Genomic DNA, 22901 nt, shown 5'->3' with positions numbered 1-22901 from the left:
GCAAATGTGTCATGGCACCCGAAAACCAAACCAGCAAAATCTGTACTCCAAAGAACACACAGCGCTCCTTCCCTTCTGAGGCCTCCCATGGGCCCAAACGGCAGTTTATGACCACAAATGGGGTATTGCTGCACTCAGGAGAAATTGGGCAACAAAATTGAGTATTTTGTTCCCTGTGAAAATAAGAAATTTTGATAAAAAATTACATCTTATTGGAAAAAATTTCATTTTTTTAATGTCACAGCCCAATTGAAATAGGTGCTGTGAAAAAACTGTGCGGTCAAAATGCTAACAACAACCATAAATGTATTCCTTGAGGGGTGTAGTTTCCAAAATGGTTTCACTTCTGGTGGGTTTCAATTGCTTTGATACCTCTGAGGCTCTGCAAATGCGACATGGCACCCAAAAACCAATCCAGCAAAATCTGGACTCCAACAAACACATAGCGCTCCTTTCTTTCTGAGCCCTCCCATGGGCCCAAACGGCAGTTTATCACCACAAATGGGGTATTGCCACACTAAGGACAAATTGGGCAACAAAATGGGGTATTTTGTTCCCTGTGAAAATAAGAAATTTTGATCACAAATGACATTTTATTGGAAAAAATGATTTTTTTTTCATTTCACAGCCCAATTCAAATACGTGCTGTGAAAAAAATGTGTGGTCAAAATGGTAACAACAACCATAAATGAATTGCTTGAGGGGTGTAGTTTCCAAAATGGGGTCACTATTGGGGGATTCCTACTGTTTTGGCACCTCAACACCTCTTCAAACCTGGCATGCTGCCTAAAATATATTCTAATAAAAAAGAGGCCTCAAAATGCACTAGGTGCTTCCTTGCTTCTAGGGCTTTTGTTTTATTCCAAGAGTGCAGTAGAGGCACATGTGGGACATTTCTAAAAACTGCAGAATCTGGACAATACATATTTAGTAGTATTTCTCTGGTAAAACCTTCTGTGTTACAGAAAAAAAATTGAATAAGATTTAAATTCAACAAGAAAAATGAAATTTGCAAATTTCTCCTCCACTTTGCTTTAATTCCTGTGAAATGCCTGAAGGGTTAAAAAAACTTTCTAAATGCTGTTTTGAATACTTTGAGGGGTCTAGTTTTTAAAATGGGGTGTTTTATCAGTGTTTCTAATACATAGGCCCCTCAAAGCCACTTCAGAACTCAAGAGGTACCTTAAAAAAAAGGCTTTTGAAATTTTCTTAAAAATATGAGAAATTGCTGTTTATGTTCTAAGCCTTGTAACGTCCAAGAAAAATAAAAGAATGTTCAAAAAACTATGCCAATCTAAAGTAGACATATGGGAAATGTGAACTAGTAACTATTTTGGGTGGTATAACCGTCTGTTTTACAAGCAGATGCATTTAAATTCTGAAAAATGCTATTTTTTCGAAATTTTCTCAAAATTTTGCAATTTTTCACCAATAAACACTGAATATATCGACCAAATTTTACCACGAACATGAAGCCCAATGTGTCACGAGAAAACTATCTCAGAATCGCTTGGATAGGTTTAAGCATCCCGACGTTATTACCACATAAAGTGAAATATGTCAGATTTGAAAAATGGGCTCTGAGCCTTAAAGAGGCTCTGTCACCAGATTTTGCAACCCCTATCTGCTATTGCAGCAGATAGGCGCTGCAATGTAGATTACAGTAACGTTTTTATTTTTAAAAAATGAGCATTTTTGGCCAAGTTATGCCCATTTTTGTATTTATGCAAATGAGGCTTGCAAAAGTCCAAGTGGGCGTGTATTATGTGCGTACATCGGGGCGTTTTTACTACTCACTTCCTGCCCCAGGTCCTGCATCGTGTCGGACGAGCGAGGACACATCGGCACCAGAGGCTACAGTTGATTCTGCAGCAGCATCGGCGTTTGCAGGTAAGTCGATGTAGCTACATCGACTTACCTGCAAACGCCGATGCTGCTGCAGAATCAACTGTAGCCTCTGGTGCCGATGTGTCCTCGCTCGTCCAACACGATGCAGGACCTGTGAGTGACGACACAGCGTGATCTCTCGAGAACACGGCTGTGTCTGCACTGCCAGAAGCTGGGCGTTCTGAAGAGAAGTGGATGATACTTCTCGTCAGAACGCCCAGCTAGTAAAAGTAGTAAAAACGCCCCGATGTACGCACATAATACACGCCCACTTGGACTTTTACGTTAAACACGCACACTTGGACTTTTGCAAGCCTCATTTGCATAAATACAGAAATGGTCATAACTTGGCCAAAAATGCTCGTTTTTTAAAAATAAAAACGTTACTGTAATCTACATTGCAGCGCCGATCTGCTGCAATAGCAGATAGGGGTTGCAAAATCTGGTGACAGAGCCTCTTTAAGGCCCAAACTAGGCTGCGTCCTTAAGGGGTTAAATCCGACGATGGACAAAATTGCTCGGTCATTAAAGGGAAGGTGTCATGAAATATTTTTTATCATATTGCTATTAATATATGAACATAAATTTTATTTATTTGTGTTCTCGTGTTCTACTTTTTTCTTTGTACTTACTTTTACTTCTCTATGGGGGCTGCCATTTTTTTTTCATCTCTGTATGTGTCGATTAACGACACATACAAAGATGGAATACGGCACATACAACCCCATAGGGAATGCGAACGGGAGCCGTTCCATTCTCTGCAGCGTACGCCGTCTGTGTGGGAACGGCGCATGCGTCGCTCCCACACAGACAAAAACTAAGCTTGTTCGCAGAGCGAAATCCGGCGCCATTTTCATGTGGACCGGAAGCCGATGCCGGACAGTAAGATGACTACTTCCGGCCGCGGCTTCCAGCCATCTGTTCATGGAATAGGAGCGGAGGCGGCAGCAGCGGCAAGAGCAGGTAATTTATGTTCGTGTATGTGATGTGTGTATTATGTTCGTGTCATACTGTCTGCTGAGCAGTGTATCTAATCCTCCTACACTGTGCAGTCGCTCAGAAAATGGCGGCACACCGTGTAGGAGGTTTGAAGATTCAAACCCCTCCTCCTGGCACTAGCCAGAATAAGGGAGGGGGGATTGTGTGAGGACACTAGAGAGAGTGTGTCTACCCCAAATTTGCAGTATAAAGCAATGCGGTTGTTTTACCACATTGACCATGCTGCAATTTTGGGAACTGCTCCCTCTAGTGGCCAGCACATGGAAATGTTATAAATTAGAATCTAATTTATAATATTTCCTGACTTGTGAAAAAATTAAAACAATGTGTAATCACTTTAATATTAATTGTTTAACTAAAAAAAAAAAAATTCTAGCGACACATTCCCTTTAAGGTTTAAAATACCTTTGGTATTAAGGGGTTAAGACAATAGGATGCTTGACATGCTTGTCAAGCTCTTACATTATCGTGACAGAGATGCCATTTTGAAAGCGGCCAGAGATGTGAAAGATGTTTCTGTTGATGGCAATCGTATAGCATTTTTTCCGGACTTCTCAGCAGATGTCCAAAAGAAACGTATGTTATTCCAAGAGGTAAAGAGGAGATTACGTACTCTCCAAATCCCATATGCGATGTTGTATCCTGTGAAACTTTGAGTGGTCGCTTTGGGGGAAACACACTTTTTTGAAAATTCTAAAGATGCCATGAGATGTTTGGATCGCAGTGAGCGTCGTATTCGAGATGCGGATGGATAGATGGCGGAACAGGCTTTGTTATATGTGCAAATTGTTCTCTCCAGGGAGCCGGTTGCTCCGAAACACAAATGCTTCTTAAAAATTGATTTGCCTAAAAAATAAATGAATAATGGGATGCAAGTGTGTGAAACATGGAGGGATAGTGTGTAAGTCATGAGGCGCAACAAATAGGCTTCTACCTGGCTACACACGTTGCGCCTCATGACTTACACACTATCCCTCCATGTTTCACACACTTGCATCCCATTATTCATTTATTTTTTAGGCACTTTACTCATTACTGCCCCCTATATTTCACTTACATTATTACACTTGCACATACACTATTCATTTATTATGTCTTACTACACATCCCATGCACCACATACCACTCCCCTCAAGACTAGTGGGAGTGGCTATTATTATTTAAAGCACCTCCTCACTCGCCTTCATCAGCGTTTCTGACCTGGCTGTGTCCATTTGTAAGTATGGCCTTTTTCTGTGTTTTTGTATAAATGTCCTTGTTTTTATCTGTTTTGTCTGTACATCAGGAGCTTTTCGCTCCAGTTAGGGAGTTAGGGACTCGCAAGTCTGGGGATCCTTGTCATGGATTGCGAGCTTGCGTCCTTTTGGCCAAAATGATCACTAATACCCCAGGTATTTTTCATTATTACTTATATTCGCTTCTTTTGGACACAGCCGGGTCTTTGATGCTGGGAGAGCATGGTGTGTTGTTGTTTGGCCTAGCAAGCAGGGTAGCCCGCTCTATGAATTATCAAGGCGTCACAAATAGGCTTCTACCTGGCTACACACGTTGCGCCTCATGACTTACACACTATCCCTCCATGTTTCACACACTTGCATCCCATTATTCATTTATTTTTTAGGCACTTTACTCATTACTGCCCCCTATATTTCACTTACATTATTACACTTGCACATACACTATTCATTTATTATTTCTTACTACACATCCCATGCACCACATACCACTCCCCTCAAGACTAGTGGGAGTGGCTATTATTATTTAAAGCACCTCCTCACTCGCCTTCATCAGCGTTTCTGACCTGGCTGTGTCCATTTGTAAGTATGGCCTTTTTCTGTGTTTTTGTATAAATGTCCTTGTTTTTATCTGTTTAAAAATTGATTTGACAGACTTTCTTTTGAATCCAGGAGTAGTTACACGACGCTGAAGGTTGATTTGTCTGAAACATGTTGCCCAGGTTCAAGGAGGACTGGTGCCCTAACTTGCTTTGGCTAAAACGAGTCTTTTGGCATGTGTGGGATATATTGGTATGGGGGGTTGGGGTGCGGGGTAATTTTTTTGGGTTCTTCCAGAGTATGCATCTTTGTTCTGACTACACTATGGGTATATACCGTAATTGTGTGAAAATGTTGTTTTACTCCTGATTTATTAATCTATGTAAACCTTATGGTTCTTAATATCACGATTGTATCCTGGAATGTACAGCTATATTTGAATATATTAAGCCCCATTTTCCTGTTATATTATGTTTGCAAGAAACGCATCTCTCCAGGGATAGAATTTCAACTATACACCGTGCATGGATGAGTCCTGAATATCATTCTGTTCACACAAGTTATTCGAGGGGTGTCAGTCTGATGATACATCGTCTGATACCATTTCAGTGTCTTCAGGTTGATATTGATGATGAGGGGAGCTATGTCTGTCTACATTGCACTGTATACTCCATACAGTATATAATTATTGGGGTTTATATTCCGCCTCCCTTTAATTATGATGTGCTTAGAAAGGTTCTGAATTTTACTTGCGCTAGGCCAGGTGTACCGTTTGTCTTGCTCTGAGATTTTAATAACTATGTTCATCCTTATTGGGATAAATTTAACAATGATGGAGCAAATGTGGATGGTCCTGTAACCGCTTTTGGGTCTTTTCTTCAGGAGGTACAACTGCTGGATCTATGGAGATTGAAACATACACACGATAAGCATTATTCCTGTTTTTCTAGCTCACATAACCGCTTGTCCCGTATAGATCTTGGCTTAGGCCCTGAAACTGTAGTCAGAGCGGTTGTGACTATTGACTATTTACCTAGGACACTTTCTGATCATTCTCCCCTCTTACTGGGTCTTTCAATATCTCTAAGTCCTACAACTTATAGAACACTGTGGAGGTTGAATGCCTTATTACTATTATTAATGTTTCTGCTGTATTTAAGGTGTTGGAAGATTATTTCTCAGAACATGTGGGTACGGCGGACATAGGCATGGTCTGGAAGGCTATGAAAGCTACGCGCAGAGGGTGTTTGATTCAGTTAATAAGTCGGGTTAAGATGAAAATGAGAAAGTTAGGTGATACTCTTAGGCGGGATTCACACGACCGGGTCGTTCCCGAGCCCGAGTGTCGGCCCGTAAAATCGGCCATTTTGCCCGGCCGGTTTGCATTAAGTTTTGCATCCGTGCCGGGCCGGGCAGATCCGGACAGTGACTGTTAGGGATCTGCCAGGTACTACGTCTAGGTATACTCCTGGGATTAATCAATCCACACCTGAGGCCAGACCTGTTCGACTGACACCATCTCCCACCAACCAGGGTGGCAGGCTCAGGAGTGGGAGAGCCTATCGCGGCCTGGTCAGTCGGAGTTAGCTCCGCCCCCTGCCCTTTATTTCCTGCCGTGTTCTCCTCCTCAGTGCTTGTAATTCTTCTGGATTCCTGGCCCCACTGCTGCTTGCTCCAGCCTGCTTCTGCCGTGCTTCTGCCTTGCTGCAGTTCCGCTTAACCTGCTTTGCTTTGCCTCTGGCTTGCTTCCTCCTCCGTGCTCACTTGGGTATACTCCTCTTCATCCTGGTCCGGACTACTCATTCACCGCTCCTTTCCTCGCGGCGTTCCGTGGGCGACTGCCCCTTCCCTTGCGTGTTCCCTGTTTGTTCTCCCGTGCACTTAGACAGCGTAGGGACCACCGCCCAGTTGTACCCCGTCGCCTAGGGCGGGTCGTTGCAAGTAGGCAGGGACAGGGCGGTGGGTAGATTAGGGCTCACTTTCCCTTCACCTCCTTCCTGCCATTACATAATTACAAGCCATACCTAGTCTACCATTTCTCCTATGCTGACGCTATCATGGACCCCCTTGAGACCCTGGCCCAGCAGATGCAGGGCCTCTCCCTACAGGTCCAGGCCCTGGCCCAGAGGGTCAACCAGGGTGACGCTGCCTTAGTAGTTCCCCTCACCTCACCTCTAGAACCCGACCTCAAGTTACCTGACCGGTTCTCTGGGGACCGTAAGACGTTTCTCTCCTTCCGGGAGAGTTGCAGACTGTATTTCCGCCTAAAACCCCACTCCTCAGGTTCCGAGAACCAGCGGGTGGGTATCATCATATCCCGACTCCAGGAAGGGCCCCAAGAGTGGGCCTTCTCCTTGGCTCCTGACGCCCCTGAACTTTCCTCTGTTGATCGTTTTTTCTCTGCCCTCGGACTCATTTACGACGAGACTGACAGGACTGCTTTAGCCGAGAGTCAGCTGGTGACCTTACGTCAGGGTAGGAGACCGGTGGAGGAATACTGTTCTGATTTTAGGAAGTGGTGCGTAGCTTCTCGGTGGAACGATCCGGCCCTAAGGTGCCAGTTTAGGTTAGGATTATCTGACGCCCTGAAGGATCTGCTGGTTAGCTACCCCTCTTCTGACTCCCTTGACCAGGTTATGGCCCTAGCAGTACGACTTGACCGACGTCTCAGGGAACGTCAGCTTGAACGCTTCAATGTGCTCCCCTCTGACTTTTCTGCGATCCCCCCCGAGGTCCCGTCTCCTCGCCCTTCCACGGAGGACTCGGAGGTACCTATGCAACTCGGGGCCTCCATGTCCCCTCGACAACGTAGGGAGTTTCGCAGAATGAATGGTCTCTGCTTCTACTGTGGGGACGACAAGCATCTTCTGAACACCTGTCCCAGGCGCAAGAATAAAAAGCCGGAAAACTTCCGCGCCTAAGTGATCATCGGGGAGGTCACTTGGGCGCACAGGTATTTCCCGTTAATGTGAAACGCAATAAAATTTTGCTTCCCTTTCAGGTCTCGTTTGCTGGCCGGTCTGCCACGGGCAGTGCTTTCGTGGATTCTGGCTCATCTGCTAATATCATGTCTGTGGAATTTGCTATGTCTCTAAAGATGGCAATTATTGATTTGCCTTATCCTATCCCTGTAGTAGGTATCGACTCAACACCCCTTGCTAATGGTTATTTTACTCAGCATACTCCTGTTTTTGAACTCCTGGTTGGCTCCATGCATTTGGAGCAGTGCTCTGTACTGGTGATGCAGGGATTATCGTCTGATCTGGTATTAGGTCTTCCCTGGTTGCAGTTGCATAATCCCACGTTTGATTGGAATACTGGGGATCTCACCAAATGGGGTAGTGAATGTCTTATGTCTTGTCTTTCTGTTAACTCTATTTCTCCCCGGGAGGAGGTAAACACGCTTCCTGAGTTTGTTCAGGACTTCGCCGATGTGTTTTCTAAGGAGGCCTCCGAGGTGTTGCCCCCCCCATAGAGATTACGATTGCGCCATCGATTTGGTGCCTGGTGCCAAGCTTCCTAAGGGTAGGATATTTAATCTTTCATGTCCTTAACGTGAAGCTATGAGGGTGTATATCCAAGAATGCTTGGTCAAGGGTTTCATTCGCCCCTCGACTTCTCCTGTAGGTGCTGGCTTCTTCTTCGTGGGGAAGAAGGATGGTGGTCTTAGGCCGTGTATTGATTATCGTAACCTGAATAAGGTCACCGTAAGGAACCAGTACCCTCTTCCTTTGATTCCGGATCTTTTTAATCAGGTTCAGGGAGCCCAATGGTTTTCTAAGTTCGATCTACGGGGGGCATATAACCTTATCCGCATCAAAGAGGGGGATGAGTGGAAAACTGCGTTCAACACACCCGAGGGTCATTTCGAATACCTGGTCATGCCCTTTGGGTTGTGTAATGCCCCTGCTGTCTTCCAGAATTGTATTAATGAAATCCTGAGAGATTACCTGGGTAATTTTCTTGTTGTGTACCTTGATGACATACTGGTGTTTTCCAAGGACTGGTTCTCTAACGTGGAGCATGTCAGGAAGGTGCTCCAGGTCCTTCGGGAGAATAATCTGCTTGCTAAGACTGAAAAATGTGTCTTTGGGGTACAGGAGATACCATTTTTAGGGCAAATCCTCACTCCTCATGAATTCCGCATGGACCCTGCCAAGGTTCAGGCTGTGGCGGAATGGGTCCAACCTGCCTCCCTTAAGGCGCTACAGTGTTTTTTAGGGTTCGCCAACTATTACAGGAGATTTATTGCCAACTTCTCGGCCGTCGCTAAGCCTCTTACGGACCTTACTCGCAAGGGTGCTGATGTCCTCCATTGGCCCCCTGAGGCCGTCCAGGCCTTTGAGACCCTCAAGAAGTGCTTTATCTCGGCCCCCGTGCTGATTCAGCCCAACCAAGAGGAGCCATTTATTGTGGAGATTGACGCATCTGAGGTGGGAGTGGGGGCCGTCTTGTCCCAGGGTACCAGCTCCCTCACCCATCTCCACCCCTGTGCTTACTTCTCTAGGAAGTTTTCGCCCACGGAGAGTAATTATGATATTGGCAACCGCGAACTTCTAGCCATTAAATGGGCTTTTGAAGAGTGGCGGCACTTCCTGGAGGGGGCCAGACACCAGGTAACGGTCCTTACGGATCACAAGAATCTGGTTTTCCTATAATCGGCCCGGATGCTTAATCCTAGACAAGCTCGGTGGGCACTATTCTTTACCAGATTTAATTTCTTGGTTACCTATAGGGCTGGGTCCAAGAATATTAAGGCTGATGCCCTGTCACGTAGTTTCATGGCCAATCCTCCTTCCGAGAAGGATCCTGCTTGTATTTTACCCCCTGGTATAATCGTTTCTGCCACGGATTCTGATTTAGCTTCTGATATCGCGGCTGATCAGGGTGCAGCCCCCGGGAACGTCCCGGGGGACAAACTGTTTGTTCCCCTGCAATACCGGCTAAGGGTACTCAGGGAAAACCATGACTCCGCTCTATCTGGTCATCCTGGCATCTTGGGCACCAAACACCTCATTACCAGAAACTATTGGTGGCCTGGGTTGCCTAAAGATGTTAGGGCTTACGTCGTCGCTTGTGAGGTTTGCGCTAGGTCCAAAACCCCTAGGTCCTCCTACTACGTTCCTTGCCCATTCCCCAGAGACCTTGGACCCATATCTCCATGGATTTTATCACTGATTTGCCTCCATCTCAGGGCAAGTCGGTGGTGTGGGTGGTAGTAGACCGCTTCAGCAAGATGTGCCACTTTGTGCCCCTTAAGAAGCTACCTAACGCCAAGACGTTAGCTTCTTTGTTTGTGAAACACATCCTGCGTCTCCATGGGGCCCCAGTCAATATCGTTTCTGACAGGGGGGTACAATTTGTTTCCTTATTTTGGAGAGCTTTTTGTAAAAAGTTGGAGATTGATCTGTCCTTCTCCTCCGCCTTCCATCCCGAAACTAATGGCCAAACGGAAAGGACTAACCAATCCCTGGAACAATATTTAAGGTGTTTCATCTCTGACTGTCAATTCGATTGGGTCTCATTCCTTCCCCTTGCTGAATTTTCCCTGAATAACCAGGTCAGTAACTTGTCAGGGGTCTCCCCGTTTTTCTGTAATTTCGGGTTTAACCCAAGGTTCTCCTCCGTTTCCCCTGGTTGTTCCAATAATCCTGAGGTAGAGGATGTTCATCGGGAACTGTGCACTGTCTGGGCCCAGGTTCAGAAGAACCTAGAGGCGTCCCAGAGCGCACAAAAGATTCAGGCGGATAGTAGACGTTCTGCTAACCCCCGGTTTGTCGTCGGGGATTTGGTCTGGTTGTCGTCCAGGAACTTGCGCCTTAAGGTCCCGTCCAGGAAGTTTGCTCCCCGATTTATTGGACCTTATAAGATCATTGAAGTCCTCAACCCTGTATCCTTCCGTCTGGAGCTGCCCCCATCCTTTCGCATACATGACGTCTTCCATGCCTCCCTCCTTAAACGCTGCTCCCCGTCCTGGTCCCCCTCGAGGAAACCTCCTGTTCCCGTTCTCACCCCTGAGGGGGTGGAATTCGAGGTGGCCAAGATTATGGACAGTAGGATGGTCCAGGGCTCCCTCCAGTACCTGGTCCATTGGAGAGGATACGGGCCGGAGAGGACTTGGGTACCTGCCTGTGATGTTCACGCTGGGGTATTGATCAGTAGGTTCCACCTTCTCTTCCCTACTAAACCGGGACCTCTTAGTAAGGGTCCGGTGGCCCCTCATAAAAGGGGGAGTACTGTTAGGGATCTGCCAGATACTACGTCTAGGTATACTCCTGGGATTAATCAATCCACACCTGAGGCCAGACCTGTTCGACTGACACCATCTCCCACCAACCAGGGTGGCAGGCTCAGGAGTGGGAGAGCCTATCGCGGCCTGGTCAGTCAGAGTTAGCTCCGCCCCCTGCCCTTTATTTCCTGTCGTGTTATCCTCCCCAATGCTTGTAATTCTTCTGGATTCCTGGCCCCACTGCTGCTTGCTCCAGCCTGCTTCTGCCGTGCTTCTGCCTTGCTGCAGTTCTGCTTAACCTGCTTTACTTTGCCTCTGGCTTGCTTGCTTCCTCCTCCGTGCTCACTAGGGTATACTCCTCTTCATCCTGGTCCGGACTACTCATTCACCGCTCCTTTCCTCGCGGCGTTCCGTGGGCGACTGCCCCTTCCCTTGCGTGTACCCTGTTTGTTCTCCCGTGCACTTAGACAGCGTAGGGACCACCGCCCAGTTGTACCCCGTCGCCTAGGGCTGATCGTTGCAAGTAGGCAGGGACAGGGCGGTGGGTAGATTAGGGCTCACTTTCCCTTCACCTCCTTCCTGCCATTACAGTGACATCAGCGGCAACTCCTGAAGGGGAATCCCCATGTGTTCGGGGATTCCGCTTCAGGAGTTTCCCCTGATGTCACTGCCCAGATATGGACAGAGACATCAAGTGCTCTGTCCAGGAGCGGAATCCCCGAAAACACGGGGATTCCGCTCCTTCAAGGAGCTAAAGTGCAGCTAGCACATAGCAGAGCGGGGAGATACCTCCCCGCTCTGCTATAGTGGCGTCTCTGCAGTAGTAGCAGCCGCAGCTGCTAGCGGCGCCATCGAAGGTGTCGCCGGGCCAGGGTGCTTTTCAAGCAGGGGAAGGGAGCCAGCGCAGCGCTCCCTTCCACCTGCTGTACACCCCGGCCCTGCCACACCGTGTACAGCGATGCTATTCGGCAGAATGGCATCAACTCCTCCTCCTCACATGCACTCTGCGCTGTGAGGAGGAGGAGATAGAGCGCAGGCTCCGGAAAACCCGGCCATCACTCGGGACACATCCCGGTGATGGCCGTGTATTACCCGGCCCCATAGACTTCTATGGGAGCCGGGCGGCCGGGTACCCGGGCGAAGATAGAGCATGTCCTATTTTTTGACGGCCGGTTTTTCCGGCCGTCAAAAAATCGGTAGTGTGAATAGCCCCATTAGGGGTCTATTATTCCTAATGCAGCCGGGTGCCGGCCGATTTATGAACGGCCGGCACCCGGCCGGGAAACCCTGCCGTGTGAATGAGGCCTTAGGGGTAGGGTGCAACAGCCTGAAGTGACCCATGTTTTGAATAATACCATCCAGTCTCTGGCTGAATGGCGTGAAGCTCAGGAAATACTGCAGAAGCATCTTCTGGAGATGGCTGCAAATAAGAGAATGTTTCAGAAACAGCGATCTTATGCAGAAGGGGAGAAGGCGGGACATATGCTTGCAATGGTGGCGAGAGCACAGTATGCTTAAACGTATATTGCAACGATCCAAAATGCTGATGGGGTCCTGGTGTATGGTAATGCAGAGAAGTATTTAAATCTTATTACGCCTCTTTATACAGTTCGCATGTTCATGTGTCTGAGAGGCAGTTGGATGCATATTTATCGGGTATCTCATTACCATGTTTAGCTTCTAGTGATAAAGAATTTTCGAAGACTCCTTTAAACTTGTCAAGAGTTGCAGGAGGCAGTAGCGTCTTTAGCTAATGGCAAAGCTCTGGGATCGGATGGCCTGCCGGCGGATACTTTAAAAAAATTGGGTGACATACTCCTGCCGCATCTTTTAGATTTTTTTACGTCCAAAGTTAGGGACCAGGGTTTACCTGACACTATGAGAGAAGCAGACTCTTATAGACCAATATCTGCCTGTGGACATTAAAATAATTGCTGAGGCTATAGCGGTACGCCTTTCCAGGATTATCACGTCAATAATACATCCTGATCAAACTGGCCTTATGCCTAATAAATGTACAGCTATTAACCTTAGAGGGTTATTTTAGAATTTACAACTTCCAGCTTACAACTCCGGTAGAAGGCTACTTTGCTCTTTGGACGCAGCAAAGGCCTTCGATAGTGTGGAATGGGCGTACTTATGGGCAGTACTTCGGAAAATGGGCTTTGGGGACTCGTTTATTTCCTGGATTCGGATGTTATATGATAGACCTGTGGCTATAATTAGAGTAAATAACTTTATGACTGCTGCATTTCCGTTGGGTAGAGGTACACGGCAGGGCTGCCCGCTCTCTCCGTTACTGTTTGCCATAGCCATCGAGCCATTAGCAATATTGATTAGGGGTTCTGTCGACATTGTAGGGTTCTGTCATGGTGAGCAGGAGGATAAACTGGAGTCATACGCTGATAACATGCTACTGTTTCTGGAAGGATGATGGTGCCTCCTTGGATGCAGCAATACTGCTATTGGGGAGTTTGGTCGGTTCTCCAGATTGACCATTAACTGGTCCAAGTCTGTCCTGATGAAGGTAGATGATACACACACACAGGTGCCATGCGACGATCTTCCTATGAAATGTGTCACCTTTAAATATCTAGGAATGTAAGTATCTATGAAACTGGAGGACTTTGAACGATTAAATTTAAGCCCCTTATTGGTTCGATTTAAACTTAAAGAGGCTCTGTCACCAGATTTTGCAACCCCTATCTGCTATTGCAGCAGATAGGCGCTGCAATGTAGATTACAGTAAAGTTTTTATTTTTAAAAAACGAGCATTTTTGGCCAAGTTATGACCATTTTTGTATTTATGCAAATGAGGCTTGCAAAAGTACAACTGGGCGTGTTGAAAAGTAAAAGTACAACTGGGCGTGTATTATGTACGTACATCGGGGCGTGTTTACTACTTTTACTAGCTGGGCGTTGTGTATAGAAGTATCATCCACTTCTCTTCAGAACGCCCAGCTTCTGGCAGTGCAGACACAGCCGTGTTCTCGAGAGATCACGCTGTGACGTCACTTCCCCAGGTCCTGCATCGTGTCAGACGAGCGAGGACACATCGGCACCAGAGGCTACAGATGATTCTGCAGCAGCATCGGCGTTTGCAGGTAAATCGATGTAGCTACTTACCTGCAAACGCTGATGCTGCTGCAGAATCAACTGTAGCCTCTGGTGCCGATGTGGCCGACACGATGCAGGACCTGTGAGTGACGTCATGATACTGGATGATACTTCTCATCAGAACGCCCAGCTAGTAAAAGTAGTAAACACGCCCCGATGTACGCACATAATACACGCCCAGTTGTACTTTTACTTTTCAATACGCCCAGTTGTACTTTTGCAAGCCTCATTTGCATAAATACAAAAATGGCCATAACTTGGCCAAAAAATGCTCGTTTTTTAAAAATAAAAACGTTACTGTAATCTACATTGCAGCGCCTATCTGCTGCAATAGCAGATAGGGATTGCAAAATCTGGTGACAGAGCCTCTTTAAGCAGGATGTGTGGTGTAAATTGTATCTTTCAGTCATTGGTAGATGTAATTTAATTAAAATGATATGGTTGCCTCAACTGCTGTATCTGTTACACAATGCACCAATATGGTTACCTCAGCGGTTCTTCTATAAGGTTAATAGGTTATTTAGATCTCTTATTTGGAATACGGGGCATGCGCGCATAAAATTGGAGACTTTACAGAGAGAGAAGACAGACGAAGGTCTGGCGGTTCCTAACCGCCGATTGTATTATTTGGCTTCTCAGTTGCAGCATCTAAGAGGGTGGGATATTGATGACTTAGTAGATTGCACTAGGCTGCTACTACAACATTTCCTATGTTCAGACTCTTTATACAAGGAACTAGAGGCCCATAAATTTAAGCAACATACTAAAAATTATCCAATGCTGTATTTGATGCACAAAATATGGTGGAGTGTTAGAACTGTTCAAAGTATCACGGGTTGTACACAATATACGGCTAATTGGGATAAGTCTTGGTTGCCTCATATGAACAGTCTAACGTATTTTGCTTTGTGGAAGAATAAAGGGGTTCGTAGAATGGGCCAGTTATTGGGTAATCAGGAGTTGAAGTTATTCTCATGTTTACAGTTGTCTTCCTCATACCCAATTTTATAAATCTCTTCAGGTACGTCATGCTTACGATATGGAGAATAGGAGTAACGCGGTCACAATAATGGATAATGTCCTGATAGGAGTTATTAGCAAGACTGGTCATACTTCGGGCCTTATATCTCTTCTATACAAAATTCTTCCGATAAGATTCCTAGATGACTCCCCTTACATATTGAGGAGTAAATGGGAAAGATCTTGGGCCCATAGAAGAATGTCAGTGGGGAGATATGTTGTCGTGGATTCCTAAACTTTCTATGAATGAGGCACAACGTATTTCTCATTTATTTCTGGTACATCGTGTGTATAGAACGCCAGAATTTCTGACTAAAATTGGGGTCAGGGACTCCCCCCGACTGTCCTAGGTGTGGTGGGGAACCTGGCACGTTGATTCACATGATGTGGCAATGTGTGCAGCTGCGACAGTTTTGGTCTGAGGTAGTGGACACTATCTCTTCCATATATCAGGTATCGATAGATTTCACTCCGTTTGTATGTTTTCTGGGGTATATCGAGGATATTTCTATTTCTGAACATGTTAACCTGGCCGTTGCTCGTATGCTGTATGTGGCTAGGAAGCTTATTGCACAACATTGGCTGGATGACATCTACGTTATCGTAATTCTGTAACAAAGTCACGTGGTTAACACGTATGAAAAGATATATTTACACAGCTAGAAATGTTAAGCATACATTCGATAAAATATGGTCTCCATGGGTGGAGAGCAGGGGCCTGAGATCATCGTCAGATGTTGCGGCTGAGCTGCAGTCCTGAACGTGAAAGAAGGGTAGATGATGTCTGATATTTAGAGTAATCGGATCGGCCTTAGGGGGTTTTTGTTAACTCTTTTTCGAACATGCAATAGATTTATAGATGGTATATTATGTATCTGATATTGATATCTGTGATGTTACTTTGTATTCGTGAGCATGCATACTTTGAAAGAAGGGGTGAGGGGGGAGTTTTATATGTATTACGGTGTTGTATCGCAAATGTTTTGTTTTTGATGAAAATAAAAAAAAAGAAACCTTCAACACTTTAGCTGTTATGAAACTACAACTCTCAGCATGCCCTGACAGCCAAAGGCTTTGTTATTCCATACACGGGCTGTCGGGACATGCTGGGAATTGTAGTTTTACAGCTGCTGGATTCCCGACGGCTGCTGACCACTGATCTAGAGGATCTCGGGATGAAAGACTGGTACTTCACTTTGTCGCCAAACAGATGCCTTTAAGATAAAGCACCTTGACCTGTTTGGTTGGGAGCATGGGCATAAATACAGCCATTGCAGCTGCTATGGAGCCCTGATGTTGGGATCCACTCAATTGCAACGACATCATTCCTTCTTTGTTGGGAAAATCAAGTTTGTGTCATTCTGTTTTTCGGTCTCATGTGGGTTCTCCTTTTCTGATTATATGATACCAGTATGTGTTTATACCGTGGACTGTAGCCTGCAGTACAATTTACTATCATTTAGGTGATGGGGGCCGATCCTTGTCTTTTACTATCGGGCCCTGTAAATTCTAGTTACACATCTAGTTGGGAGGCACTATGCGGTTGCAGATGTGACTTGTCGTGGTTTTGCAATGAGGGTTTGGCCGTGTGGTTTGTACAGGTGAAGCACGTGGTTTCAATGTACTTGACTTGTGCATGCCACATGGCCGAAAACTGCGTGTATGGACACCCTCAAAGAGGTGACAAATTCCCTAAAAGATTAATATGGATAAAGAACTCACTAAAAAATATTAAATCAATCAGCAGTCCTATTTTTTTTATTTTTTTTCAACCGTAAAATGTTGGCTTTTCTTCATGTTGAATCATGTCTAGCTAATGTGTAGCTTGTAATGTGAAGTTTATAGGGCTCTTTATGCACAAGACTAATAATATACTGTAATCCATAATAAGTATTGGAAAGATTCTAGTTTTATCTGTACTTGTTGCTGCACTTTTTGCACCTCCCTTTTAGTCTAATACTTTATATGGGTTTGGTAGATACTGTACAAGCTTAGGATAGCTGTGTTTTTTATTTTTGTCAGATAGGAAAGTGTAGTGCTTGAAGAGCTATAACTACATATTGTGTCTGGGAAGAGAAAAACGTACACAGCGCCACATGGTGCAAGATAAACCTGATCGATAAGTAAATTAAGGTGATGGTAAGTAGAAACACTCACCTAACAAATAACGTACTGGCAGGTACACCTTAGGGATATAGGCAGTAATAAAATAAGGCTGCAGCTTTCAATATCCAGATACCGGCATCAATTGTATTGTGCCGCAAGGAATAGCCATTTAAAAATATATATATTTTTGGTAAAAATATATAAAAAATGGATATAGGAAAGCGCTACACAAAGGAAGGATCGGCAGAGTACTAATAATAATAGGTGGATTTATTTAGCAAAGAGGGGCAACGCGTTTCAACGCAGAACCTGTGTCTTCATCAGGCCAAAAATACCTATTTGGCCACCTATTATTATTAGTACTCTGCCGATCCTTCCTTTGTGTAGCGCTTTCCTATATCCATTTTTATATATTTTTACCAAAAATATATATCTTTTTAAATGGCTATAACTACATATTGGCGCTGCGGACCACTCCTCCCACATTGTTTTATCCAGGTAAGATCACATCATAGTCATACCCTAAAAATGAGAATACGCCACTTATCTGGCCATAGACAAGTTGATAACTAACAATCAAACTGTAAAGAATGATCATTACATAGTTACCTAGGATGAGATAATTCTATAATTCCAGATATCTTCTATTATTATTCTCTTTTAATGAACAGTGTTGCATGCAGTCTTTTGCCAATGGTAACAAATTTACACATAACCGTATTGGGTAAATTAATGTATTCTACATTCATTCAGAACAATATGGATAGCTTTATAGCTCTACCAATGGATCCATAAAAATATGTGGGTGGCAAATGCAAAGCAGCTCAACTGTGTAGGCGCCTAGACGTAGAATGTATGAAAATCTGTGCAGTAGTGATTGGCTATTTTCACATCATGTTTTTTTTCGGCGTATATGCTGGGAAAAGCTTCCGATGTATACGTTAAATGCAGGCTGTAACTGATGCCTGACATTAGCATCCGTCACCCATAGACTCTAATTGTATCCTATTAACAGATACGTCATGAACTATCATGACCCTTCTTATGACTTATCCGTTAAACGGATACCATTGTAGCCTATGGGTGACAGCGGATTGCAACTTTTAGGCACTTGTTTAACGCATCTGTCACTCATAGGAATAAATGTCATCCGTTTAACGGATACGTCATGGAAAGCCTATGGCGTGTTCGTTTAATGAATGCCATACAGTGGCATCTGTAACCTATAGGCTACAATGTTAAAAAAAGGTACACAACTTTATATATTTTTTATTGGACTCTGTGTGATGGCATTGCGTAGTATACTTATTTTTACAGTGTACTTGTATAGGTTAAGGCAGGGGTCTCAAACTCGGCCGGGTAAGTGGGCCGCATATAGAAAAAATGGGAAGTTGACGGGCCGCATTACTTTCAAATTTGATACAATACAAAATTATTGTTAATCAATTAGTTATTTGAACTACTATAACACTATATTACTATAATACTACAATAATAGCGCTAGGTTTAAAATTTGAGATATTTCTCCACGTGCTTATTTCAACAATCCAGCTTTCCAGTTTAAAGAGGCTCTGTCACCAGATTTTGCAACCCCTATCAGCTATTGCAGCAGATAGGCGCTGCAATGTAGATTACAGTAATGTTTTTTTTTTTAAAAAACGAGCATTTTTGGCCAAGTTATGACCATTTTTGTAGTTATGCAAATGAGGCTTGCAAAAGTCCAAGTGGGTGTGTTTAAAAGTAAAAGTCCAAGTGGGCGTGTATTATGTGCGTACATCGGGGCGTTTTTAATACTTTTACTAGCTGGGCACTCTGAAGAGAAGTAACATCCTCTTCTCTTCAGAACGCCCAGCTTCTGACAGTGCAGATCTGTGACGTCACTCACAGGTCCTGCATCGTGACGGCCACATCGGCACCAGAGGCTACAGTTGATTCTGCAGCAGCATCAGCGTTTGCAGGTAATCAGTGGGTTTGGAACAGTGACGGGATTGATTCAGATAGAGTATGATCCCTTCACTGTGCATAAACTCAGTGGGGGCAACACATATCCGACCGGATATGTGCGGCCACACTTGCCACAGTGGCCACAACGGCGCACAGACAAAGTGTGGCCGGAACAGTGGGGGAGGCTGACTCCAGTGGAGCATGGACTCGTTGAAGGCAGAATGCCGGGGATAGAGTAGTCTGGCCCTCTAAAAGGATTGGTCAGGAAAGGAAAAGGGGAGGAGCTAGAGGGATGTAGGAGCGAGCGGGACGCGCAAGCAGTTGGCAGTTGGGGAGAGCTAGAAAGAGGAATTTTTGTGAGGTGTGTCAGGGAAGTTGGCAGAAAGAAAGGTTGAGAAAAACTGATTGAAGTGAGAAAGTTAAAACTGGTGTAAGTAAACACCAATATTGTATGCACAATTAAGGTATGTCCACACGCACGGTATTTAGATGTAAATTCAGGTGTTTTACGCCTCGAATTACGCCTGAAAAAACGGCTCCATTACGCCTACAAACATCTGCCCATTGCTTTCAATGGGTTTTACGGTGTTCTATTCCCACGAGGTGTTATTTTACGCGTCGCTGTCAAAATACGGCGCGTAAAAAGACACCCGCGAAAAAGTGCATGTCATTGACTCCATTGAAAAACAGCTGCAATAACGTCCGTAAAATACACCGCGAAAAACGCGAGTTGCTCCAAAAACTTCTGAAAATCAGGAGCTGTTTTCGCCTGAAAACAGCTCCGTATTTTCAGACGTATTTTGCTAAGGCGTGTGAACATACCCTTACAAGTAGTATCCCCGTAGGAAATAAAAATAGCTGTGGACAATATGACATCTGTTAAATACTGACAGACATCCACCATTTTCTATCCTGCATTTCTTACATTGAAAAAGCCATCTGTTCTTGGCAGATTAAAAGTTTACAAATCTGTAACTTATTCCCTGTGGATTATAAAATTAAAAAGCCATCGGTTTCTGGTGGATGAGAGGTAACAAGAATTTGATCTAATCCTTTTTGTTTTGGATTGTTGTCATTTACTTCTGTGTATAATAAATACCAAGTTTATTTAACCCTGCGTGGTCACTACATACTGACGTATACAAGCCAGATGGAAAACAGAAGGACACTTGTTTGGCTTCTGACAGTGGAGTCCTATGGACGTGTATAGCATGTATGTCGGGAGCTTCCCCATCGTATGCGCTAAATGTAAACAAAAAAACGTGATGTGAACAGGGCCTTAGCTTTACCTGTAAGAAGTCTGAGTTCACCACCTGACTCGTCCGTCAATGGCTCATGCTGTTGCTCTGTTCCAGCCCCACGCCACCAGTGAGAAAAAAATGCCGGAGTCTGCGCTCTTGGCTGGACATAAATAGCAAAGCATACTGCGCTATTCTGGCCATTCAGGGGAAAAAAATTACCCTCAAGATTCCCGTTTGTTTGTTTTTTCTATTTGATTCAACTGAAATGTCTTATTGAAACTTTGTATCCAACATAGACGTAACGTTGTGACGAGTACAAAACGTGGTATAAACATATAGTGGACATGCGATACTCCAATACTAGAAGGCGCAGACACCTGCACTAGCTACTAGTTACCGATAGATGTCACTGTCACACTTGCTTCTTTGTACCCGGGGAGTCGCGGGCGTCTGTACGTCATGACGACACGCCCCTGGAACGCGCCGACTAGCTGAACGTGTTATTGGAGTTCGCTAGAGCGTTGCCTCTGTCCAGGCGTGCTGATCAACCGACGCTGTGACGTCATACGCGGTGCAGTGGAGATCACGTACCATACGCCGGTGTGGCGGAACGGCGGCAGGGAGGTGGAGCCACCGTATGGAGCAGTAATCGGTGGGGAAGGTGAGAAGTGAGGGACTGGGTAGTGCAGTATGGGAGAGTTCAGCATCTTTACGGTATGTGGATCCCTATCAGCGGGGAGAGGCGGCCTCTGACTCGAACGCACCCCGGCGACGGCACATTGGTCTGGGTTCTCGGAGGTAGCAGTCAACAAGTCCTAGAACAAGGAGCGACGTGTCACATACAATACCACTGCCAGCAACGTGTCACTCTCCAGTGCGCCAACATGTGCCCTGCCTGTCATGGTCCACACGTGTCCTCGCGCTACCTGGAGCCGTGCTGTGTGATATTGCGATGTGCTCAGTATCCGCTATCTAATCCAGTCATCACTACAGTCACTTACAGCCTATTGCATCACGTGCTATGTAGATCGTCAGCTCTTCACTCGCAGTCTAACCTCCCATATTGAGGGGCGGCTGTATTTTGGTGCATTGTCCTTTACTTTGACCATGGTGTTAGTGACCTGTAGTCTTTACCATGACTATCCAGATATAACCCTGAACTTCTATGTGCATGATGTAAAAGATAGACTATAAAAAAAATCTGTGATGTGTCCATTGGCATTGCTGAGTTTACCTGTGATCATCCCAATAATGATCATGGTTCTTCTTTTACCCACATACAAGATCTTGTCTGCCCGTTACTTGTACGCACCTTGATCATAGTTGTTAGATGGAGTAAAGGAGAACTTGGCGGCTCATACATTTTCCGAGGATTGATCTTGGTTGTATTGTGTGTGGATCCTCCTCGATAGACTGTAATCTTATGTGTCTCACAGATATTTTATTGTTCTTTGACTATTCGTAATTCGTCACACAAGTATCAGAACTATAAAGTGTCTTGTGTCTCCATTCTACAATTTTCCAAGCCTTGTCAGTATTGGTAATTGGGGTATCGTCACTAAATCATCATTGCCAGGTCTACCCCCTAGTCGCGGCATCCACCATTGTTCTCAGAGGGGTACCCATCCGTGGTTTGCTGGATGTAACTTTCAGATGAATATGCAGTTGTCTTTGCCCCTTCTACAACTTTACTTGCCATGTATACTGCATGATTTCCTAAAGATCCTTTTACACAGTCAATAACCGGGCAAACAGGCGTTTCTACAGACGTTGGTTCCTGATCTGTGCAGTCAAGGCAGCGATCAACCAAAAGGCGAGCAAACATTCAATTGTCTCCTGATCTGAACTTTTATGTAGCCTTAAAAATGGACGCTTGTCGGCGGCACATCTCTGTGTAAACGGGGGCTGTGCTGCTAATAAGATACAAAATGTAAATGTACTAAGGGTCGTTCGTCTCCATATATTTTCCGATTATTGCTCTGTTTTAAATGGAGCAAACAAGTGCCGATTTAACATGCTGTAGTGTCAATAGGGGCTCGATTACCGGGCGAATATCTGCCCATGTAAAGGCGCTCTTATGTAGTTATGCTGCCTTATACTACTTATGTAGTATTGATGCCTCAAAACTGCGGACTGGTTCCCTCTACCCTGGTACTTGGGTAACACTCTTTATGTGCGATAAATAGAAAGATGCGACCGTACTTCAAAACGAGTGATATGTTTGGAATGATTTTTAGTCATACTCCCTGACACACAAACACAGCTAGTGTAATAGTTACATTTATGCATTCTTTCATAACAGCAACGTTTTGTGTATACAAACCTTTTTTCGGGCTGTCTATGCATGGCAAAAGTGCCACGGCCAAGCACTTTTTATGTACATGACAAGATTCATCATTGTACGCTGCAGGTGTAGTAGTTGAATAGCCTGATTCATCTTGTCCACCGAGTTGTTGGGTGATTGTATTCATCTCTGTAGGGAAAGAAAAGCAACATACGGGGGAGAAGTTTGACACCGATTTTTTTTCAGAGCATGGATGTTTAGAATAGGATCACTCTAGGTGCCAATCCCGGGCACACACA

At 44.9% G+C, this 22901-nt stretch overlaps 2 protein-coding genes across 5 annotated transcripts in view; one reads left to right on the top strand and one right to left on the bottom strand.

Annotated features, from left to right (window-relative positions):
- LOC142749187 (uncharacterized) overlaps window positions 1-20967 on the bottom strand; it is a 37826-nt gene extending 16859 nt beyond the window's left edge. Inside the window, exon 1 of one of the 2 annotated variants that reach the window (XM_075856883.1) lies at window positions 20716-20967. The gene's annotated coding sequence lies outside the window, so the exon portion shown is untranslated. The other variant, XM_075856882.1, reaches the window with a different exon arrangement.
- The window catches only part of XPOT (exportin for tRNA), a 73973-nt gene continuing 71852 nt past the window's right edge, over window positions 20781-22901 (top strand). For all 3 annotated transcript variants that reach the window (XM_075856880.1, XM_075856881.1, XM_075856878.1), the window contains exon 1: window positions 20781-20979. The gene's annotated coding sequence lies outside the window, so the exon portion shown is untranslated. The remainder of the gene's footprint in view (window positions 20980-22901) is intronic.

The sequence above is a fragment of the Rhinoderma darwinii genome, chromosome 3, assembly GCF_050947455.1.
Source record: "Rhinoderma darwinii isolate aRhiDar2 chromosome 3, aRhiDar2.hap1, whole genome shotgun sequence".
Lineage (NCBI taxonomy): Eukaryota > Metazoa > Chordata > Amphibia > Anura > Rhinodermatidae > Rhinoderma > Rhinoderma darwinii.
Note: the sequence above shows the minus strand (reverse complement) of the source record. Positions and strands in the feature narration are given on the sequence as shown.